Source organism: Mauremys reevesii, linkage group 13 (genome assembly GCF_016161935.1).
Source record: "Mauremys reevesii isolate NIE-2019 linkage group 13, ASM1616193v1, whole genome shotgun sequence".
Taxonomy (NCBI): domain Eukaryota; kingdom Metazoa; phylum Chordata; order Testudines; family Geoemydidae; genus Mauremys; species Mauremys reevesii.
The window spans coordinates 37,790,489-37,798,811 of NC_052635.1; the positions used below are offsets into that span (position 1 = coordinate 37,790,489).

At 39.0% G+C, this 8,323-nt stretch overlaps 1 protein-coding gene across 5 annotated transcripts in view; it reads right to left on the reverse strand.

The window, feature by feature from the left end:
- Nucleotides 1-8,259, reverse strand: part of BMP7 (bone morphogenetic protein 7) — a 79,885-nt gene extending 71,626 nt beyond the window's left edge. For 2 of the 5 annotated variants that reach the window (XM_039497788.1, XM_039497787.1), the window contains exons 1-2: nt 8,121-8,259; nt 4,452-4,620 (exon numbers count right to left, since the gene is read on the reverse strand). The gene's annotated coding sequence lies outside the window, so the exon portion shown is untranslated. Of the gene's footprint in view, nt 1-4,451; nt 4,621-7,825; nt 7,887-8,120 lie in introns of those variants that run through there. The other 3 variants (XM_039497789.1, XM_039497792.1, XM_039497791.1) reach the window with 3 other exon arrangements.
- Nucleotides 8,260-8,323: the final 64 nt, after the last annotated feature.

The following is an 8,323-nucleotide window of genomic DNA, read 5'->3' on the forward strand; positions in this document are numbered from 1 at the left end:
AATCATTAGAAAAAAATATTTAGTTAAATTGGTGTATTCTCCTAATGTGAATACAGCTATAGTGGTATAAAGGTGTTCACACCAGTATAAAGTTGTTTACACTAATATAATTGCTTTCAGTACATTATACTGTTATAGCTTGTTTTAGTAAATTCAATAAAGGTCCTTGACCAGCTACACATCAAGGTAAGACTACTACCTCCCTGCCTACTCTAGGATTTTATAATGTATTAGCTATCATCTGTTAGTTATTTCATTGTAAAAACAAATATTTTTCCTAGTGTAAACATGGCCTCTATGCACTTGTCTACATGGGAAATTGACCAGAATATCTATCTATCTATTTCACAACAACTATTCCCGAAGAGCTCCCCATATGGACACTCTGTTATGGAATAAAAGTCACTCTATTCTGGAACAATTAATGTGCTTTGTGTGTAAACAAATTAGAATAACATTATTTTTATTCCATACTAGAGTGTTTACAGGGAGATACACAGAGAATTACTGTGGAATACCTTATTCTGCAATAGCTATTCCCATCAATTTCCCTGTGTAGACAAGTACTTAGTCCACAGTCTTCCAAACTTGGACCAAAGCGCTTTGTCCTTAGAGAGTATAGTAAGTACATTTTATTCAAACCTTTGAGACCCTAACATGGGGCTGAGCTCCCTTCTGGATGACTGAGGTCAGCTAGAGAGAGTTCTATATACTAGTAATTTGCCTTTATCTTCCCTGGTACTGTAATTTTATTTCCAGAATATTTATTTAACACCTTCCCATAGCTATGAGCTGTATGCTCTTTTTGGCTGCAGGGTGCCCTCAGGGCTTCTCTGGCTTGATACCTTTCAGAACCCAGTCCAGATCCAAGAGCCAAAAAGTTGTTTGGAAGCAGACCCATGGAGCCAGGAATCAAATTCATTAGCAGTCCACATTGCCAAATGAGAAGTAAAAGTTATATCTTCCTCCATGCTCAAATATGGAAGGTGGCTCACAACAATACATTCATCTGACTCATCTGGGTTTGTTCTGAGCCGACAAAGAAGAGTGACCTACACACACATAAGAGGTCTATGAAAAAGTTTAAAGGAACTTAGAATTCATCATAGCAGGGAAATATAGAAAACCAATCAGAGATTCATTTTAAAAGCTTGTTAATGTTAACCAACTCACTAGAACCAGAACATTTACAAAACAAGTTGATTAACCATGCTTTGGGATGAAGTCCTTCTTAAATGTGAATGAAGTTGTTTTCTCTCCTCCCCTAACCCACACCCACACACTCTCTCTCTCCTTATCTTTTATTTTACATCCCTTTTATTTCAGCCCTAGGACTCTTTAAAGCAAAGATTGCCATTTGTCCAAAAGCATGTGTGTGTGGTTTTGTAGTGTGGACTAATTGACATTAGAAACTAGGCTAAAATCGCCAAATGCATTTTAAATGGTGAATAAAACTGATTTGAGTCTAGATTTCCAGGGATGAAAATCTAGTGTATTAATCAACTGCCCCACCTAGCTCATTATTTGTAAGACTCATAGTGCCCAATGTCAGTGTAGGCTGCTACATCATCCTTTTACTTCACTTCCCCTAGGCATTATTAGGTGACTAATAACAAGGGTCTAAATTCCATCCTGAGTTATACCTGTTACTGTCAATTGGGTTACACCCATGACTTCAGTGGCGTGGCATGAGTATAATTGAGAGCAGATTTTGGCCCAAAGAATCTATAATACACAGCACCTGGAACTGTGGGTTCAAAGAGCAAATCACACTTGAGCGGGCATGTTTTTTAGGATTTGGCCAACATAAGGAAAATAGCAAAGGAACAAAATATTTTAGACGTTTTGAAGTCAGACAAAAATGATGCAGCTGTTGTTGGGGATAGGCTCAATCACTGATCATTAGATTCAAGTTGTGACATGACCAAGGTATAAAAGACATTCTGAATTAAATATTTTTACAACATATAGTGCCTGATTCAAAAGCAATTGAAAAACTTCCACTGTTGACTTAAAAGGGTTTGGATCCAGCCTTTACTGTGCAGACAACTGTAGCAGCCATTTGGTGAGGAGGAGGGAAGATTGCTTGCCTGTAATTCATCCATAATCCCTTTGATGCCAGAGGCCATTTTATTATTTATTAAACTAATATACAGGTATTTATTGAACAGCACCTGCGAGAATGAACGTTAGCCACATCATTTGGATTATCCAAGTGCCATATGCTTTTTAACACTTATCAATGCAACCAGCAGATAGGCAGGAGAAGAGACAATTTAGTGCCTTGTCCAGAAGATATCTGGATAATTTTTCATATTATTTACATGTCAGAAAAATGTCTATTCAACTGCAAAACAGACTCTTTGTTGTGCTTTCATCATAATGTGGAGACTTGAAGTATTTATTAGAAGTGCTGACTCTATTGGTATTCTTTAAACCCTCACAACAATATAGTCTTTAAAAAAATAAAAGTAGTAATTATAGCTGAGGCTGATAGCACTGCCTATTATTAAGGTTACCCAACATTTCTCATTATAAGACCTTGTTGCTTACAGCTTTGCCAAACTTTAACCATTTGGGAAGAAATTTTTCATACTAGATGTCTGCTTCAGGCTGATTTTTGGGGAAATTTTCAGTTAAAATTGTTCACCATTTCCAAGAATGAGGTAAAGGAAAAATATTGTTTTGTCTATGTTAACAAATTCTGGCAACATTTTCTTTGAGAAGCACCCCATTCTTAGTAGCAGAGACTTGAAGTGTGGCAGGGGGTGGCCCTTGTGTCAGGGATGTGCCATCTCCATGAAAATTTTCCTATATTTGTCCAGGTTATAAACCTTTGAAAAATCATACTTTGCACATGCTCAGTAGAGAGTTTTGGAGCTAAATTTCCAAAGATTTCCATCTGCACTGGGCATGCTCCACCACAGGGCTGAGTAGGATTTTCACTGTTGGGCCAGCTCCTGGCACCAGAACTGAAAGCAGGGAGCCTCTCTCTCCTGTGCTCCAGCCCACCCCACTCTGCTAGCCCCATTAGCTGGGCAAGGACACTGGGAGCTGGGGCAGACTTGGACTGGAAGGATGAGTCCAGATGGGTAAGACTAGGACAGCCTATGCAAACAAACGGGAACTGGAATGAGAAGTCCGTGGAGTAGAAATGGGACTGACTAGTTGAGGGCAAAGTGACCAAGATGAGGAGCAAAGAAGGGAGAAGGTTGGGACAGGAATAGGTTGGGGGGACAGGGTAACAGGGGGAAATGGGAAAAAGAATCTGTGTGCCCTAGGAAATACTCCCATCTAGAGCCTGCAATGGAACATCTCCAGACCCTGAATCTCACCTTCCTCTGCTGTCAGCAAATATCTGTGAAACCCACTGACAAAGTGTCCCATCCCCCTCTAGAGCTTATGCACTTAGAGGATGACAGCCTACTATTGCCGTCAGTTACTCCATTAGCTCAAGAAGCAGATACCGGTGTGGTGGATGTAAAGGTTCTACCCTTGTGGTGACCCATGTGGGTGTCAATATGATGTGACATGATGGAATTATTTTTTTTTCCAGTTTGCTTTTTGGTGGTGGTGGTAGTGGTGGAGGGTGGGTGTTTGTTGGTGTGAATGACTGCATCATAATGCATATGCATCAGGGGGGGCAAATTAAGGTTTCTGAGACAGCCTTAATTCTGGTATTTCCTATCTTTTGAATGCTTGACTGTGCAACCTTAATAATGTTCTTTTAACATATTTTAACATATCAATACAGCCATGTTGAAATAATGCCACTATAGTCTGAATACTAAATAGATCAAATACAATTTTCTGCCTTAAAACTGTGACACATGTAAGTATGTGACACGATGAGTGGGCCTGAAGAAAGAGTCAGGTTTTAGGAGTACCCTATTTTGCTGTGAGCTCAGGAATGGGAGTTGGTGGCGAGGGTGGTACTAGGCAAGCACTGATTTCTCAGCATGTAATACGTGCTTCTATGCATGCTCAATAAAGATCTTTTCCCTACTACTCTGCCTGCCTGCTGCTCACTTATTGTGAACAAAACAAAGTGTACACAACGTTCATACTGTAAGAGATAAGGAACATTTTGTTGATACTACTTTGTCAGTCTTGCTTTTTCTCCATTACCCTTCTGGCCCTCCCTCCCCTCACCCCCCAAAAACAGTATTAACATCTCTAGAGGCATTAGAAAATGTTAGTTCTGAAAACCACTGTGACAGAGATTAGATGCAAGCTTCCTTTCCACAAAAGACAAGACCTGTCAGAATTTATATATGGCTAAATGATTCAAGACAAAGAAAAGGGTCAGAAACTAAAATCCTCCTATTATAGACTTGGCTAACTGGATAGTAAATGACTTGCAGGTGTTTCTCACTCAAATGTTATATAAGATAAAAACATGTATTAGATTTTCTTTTTTATCAAATCATGTCAAATAGAAAGGGATATACCATTTGTAAACTGTTAGCGGTGCGTGACTTTTCATCTTCTATTTCCCTGGGCTTTGTTCATATAAATGGTAGGTGAGGGATCTGGCTCCCCTACTCCACTAACTTGTTCACAGTAAAATCTGCTAGTTCACACAGTTTCAAGTTTTGTCCAAATCATCATTTTAGGAAGCTGAAAAGAGACGGAAACTTGATATAACTTACTAGTTGCACTCCCAGGAAGCTCTTACATGACTTTCGTGGAAATGTTTTGGTTTTGTTATTGTTGTTTTTTAAAGTATCACTAAGCAGAAGCAACTGGTATGCCAGCTTCCACCAACCTACTAAGCATTCCTAATGGCCCACATATTTAGCATTGTACCTGGTCTCATGCTGTCACAGACTAAAAGAGTTCTCCCTTCTATAAGATCAAGGGCAATATGTTTCCCAATGTGGTAAGTGTCAATGGGAATATAAGGATGGCAGAACTAAGCCAACCAGTTTTGCTTGTACGCTGCTGCATGACATTTCATAGGCCTCTCCCTCTGTTTAGGATTGATTACTTAGAAATGATTTTCATACACAGTTTGAAAATAACTGACTTGATATCTCAATGCCACTACTATGGTTACTGGTCCGTTAAAGTAATTAATTATGGCCTAGTTAGTGAGTGAGGAGTATCATCACAATCATGGAAAAATCACTGTAGGAAAGAGACTGACCATACCAAAGAAAAAATTTATCTTCTTCAGATAAAATATGCAATGAACAGAAAAAAAAAGCATTTAAAGTCCACATACTTTGATATATTAGTCTGTGGAGTACTTTGCTTGATACAGCTGTTAATATAGGAATAACTTTTAAGTCTGGGGTCAGTTAAAAATGTGGCATTAAGCTAAACATGCACTTTAATTTAATGTAATACTTTTTACTTTTGACTGGACCCACAAATCCAACCAGAAAAGTCTCTTCAGTCATTTACAGAAATTATTTTAAAATTTGATAGACCATGTTATAGTATAATGACCTTTAAAAATATCCTTAAATAAAGCATACATTTGTAAAAGCAAAGAAAACCTAATGAAGAGAACTTTTTGGTGCAAGGATATTTTTTAATTGTGCTAACAAATACAAATGTATCTCATTATCTACCTTGTGCAATTTTGTCAAGGACTAGTGCAGCTATAGGTTAAAACCTGAAGCAATTACTTTTTCTTATGTCTGCTGTCTGTGGTGTCCTCTACTGCTCATGTGCTTTCAGACACTCAGCGAATGTTGAGGCAATTGCATCACCTATGCTTCTTTTGCTCCCTCTTTCTCTTTCCATTTCAGCATCTAATATAATGGATCATTATTTGTTCTTTCAGTCATTTTTTCTTCTCATATACGTGGAAAACATTGAGTCAGTACTTGGGGCTCTAACTCATTTTTTATTGAGATCTCTCAGAGTTTGCCAAGTAAAAAATGAATTAGGACCTCCGGAAATAGCCCAGTGTTTGTAGATTAACTGATAATTTTCTGGATGCTAGTTTTATGTGGGCTTTTGGTTTGGCATGAATAAATATTGAAACATAGAGGGGTTTTATTATTTATTATTATTATTTTATTATTGTTGTTTATTGCTCTCAATTCCTGCTTACACTTAGCTAACACTGGACAAGGCATTCAGTATTTGGGTCATGCTTTTTTAAATTGAGGTTTACTGCTTTGCTGGAAGAAGTAAGTCATTAAAATACCTCCCTGCAAGTTCACATATGCAGTTTTATTTGAAATCTGTTGCTAAGGGCATTGTATAATTTTGTCAGTTCTATATCAAACAAAACTCTCCGACTCTGTTGATTTTGACATGGAATTACTGAAAAGAGCTATGAGGGTTTTGCATAAATATTTCCTGAGTGATCTGAAGATACCTAAAGGCCAAAGAGTCAAGATTAAAGATCTGAGAATTTCAAGGATTTATTAATTCCCTCTTCTTTTGTATGCCTCTGATAATTGCAGCACTTTGTTTTCATGTTATCATAGCCTGAGGTTTTCCTTGAATGAATATGTTTGTGGATTTGTTACTACCAACCCAGGCTGGATTTGGGCTGCTTACTCCAACAAGTATAGGGAGCAAGGGTTCATTGATGGTAGCAACACTGGGAACGCCAGTGAAGACCAGCTGCTAGTGGTTGCCAACTTTTTAAGCATCATGACATCAAGTCCTCCTAGGACAAGTCTAAACAACACAGTTAGATGTTAGGCAGCCCACAACATTGCTAACTACAATGCAGCAAAACTGGTGTTAGTAACAGTGGGAATTTTTTCAAAAAATGTAGACGTCTTCAATGTGCATATCCCCCAACTTACCCCCTAACCAAGAGTCTAAACCACTACTTTCAGCCTGACAATTATTATGATGCTGTTATGAGTTGACAATACAAAAATCTTTGGTATATCAAAAACTGTAAAGGTGAAGACAGCACAAAATAAATTCTCCAACTTTGCTTTTTCTTCTGCAGTTGGGCTCCTCCACAAAAGAATGGAATAATCTTGCCACAACAACCACTATTAAAGAAACAGAGGACAGATTTCTACTAACATACTCATGCAACACCAATAGGGCTCAATGAGAGCTGTGATCAGATTGCACTAATGTGAAAGCAGAAATTGACACTTGCAGTGTTGAAGACCATAGGTTTTCAGAAATTCTTCTTAAGCCAGGACATCTCTTTTTAAAGGTGGCATGAAAAGAAAGGCTGTTTGTTTTTTAAAGAGAGAGAGAGAGAGAGAGAACTAAAAGTTTTACTAACGGGGGGAAACAGTGTATGGAACACTTGAATATGATAAAAACTTAAATCTATTGTTCCCCACTTCCAGCACCCTGGCATCCCACTTGGAGTGACACTGCAAGATGCTCTCTGACTAAGGATATCCCACACCAACTCCCATGATTTTATCATGCAATAATTATTGTGGGTTTTTTTTCAAAAAGCCCAAGCTCCTGGAATCCAGTGATCCAGAACCTCAGTTTTCAGTTTAAAAAAAAGTAAGTTTCTAACCCTCCTGTTTGTAGAGAGAAACTTGAAAACATGACGTGGGTGTACACTGAAGTCTCAAACAGAAGACAAATAAAAAGATAAAATATTTATTATTTTTCAAAATCCCATAATTTTAAGTCAGAGTCTATGGTTGGGGAGAGGGACTCAGGATTTTTTGAATACTTGGGGTTGGTAAAATATTGCACTGCAGTTTTCAGCATCCTCTCTTTGTCCCTCTTACTTTGCACTTCCCCTTGTCTCTTCTCTAATAACCCAGCCATTTGAAGACCTCTCCTAGCCCCTTCCCTTTTCCTGCTTGTTGCACTCTGTCTGGGAAACAGGGTATGGATACTCTTCATTGCCTTGTACTTCTAATACCTCTGTGTAGCTTTTGTTGGTCAGACACAGACTTAGGCTGCCTGCCACAGACCTGGGTACCTGCCCCTAAACTTTCCTCTCGGCTTCTCAACACCTTTGCCAGCCTTGCGCCCCTGCAGCCCCTCCCTCTTTTCCTCAGCCTAGAACACCTTTCACTCCCACTCCTTGCTTGCAGGTGCACACCTGGGCTACTGTACAACCTTTTATCCCTGCCTAGGAGCCACTTATTCCCTCCACATGCGGTGCTCTTTCTACATGGCAGCTATTATCATGCTGTTTAAAAAGTCCACCTCACCTCTCGTTAGCCACCTGACTGTGCTAGTAGGGATCAAGATTGAGCAATCAAGGCTCAGTCAGTGCATGCTTTCAGGAAAGTCATTAGTCATTAAGGATATGAAAAGTCATTGGTCTGTCAGAAAGGGCAGGAAAAGAGGTATCAGTCAGAAAGGGCGGGAAAAGCCGTTGGTCAGCCAGAAAGGGCGGGAACAGAGATGTCAG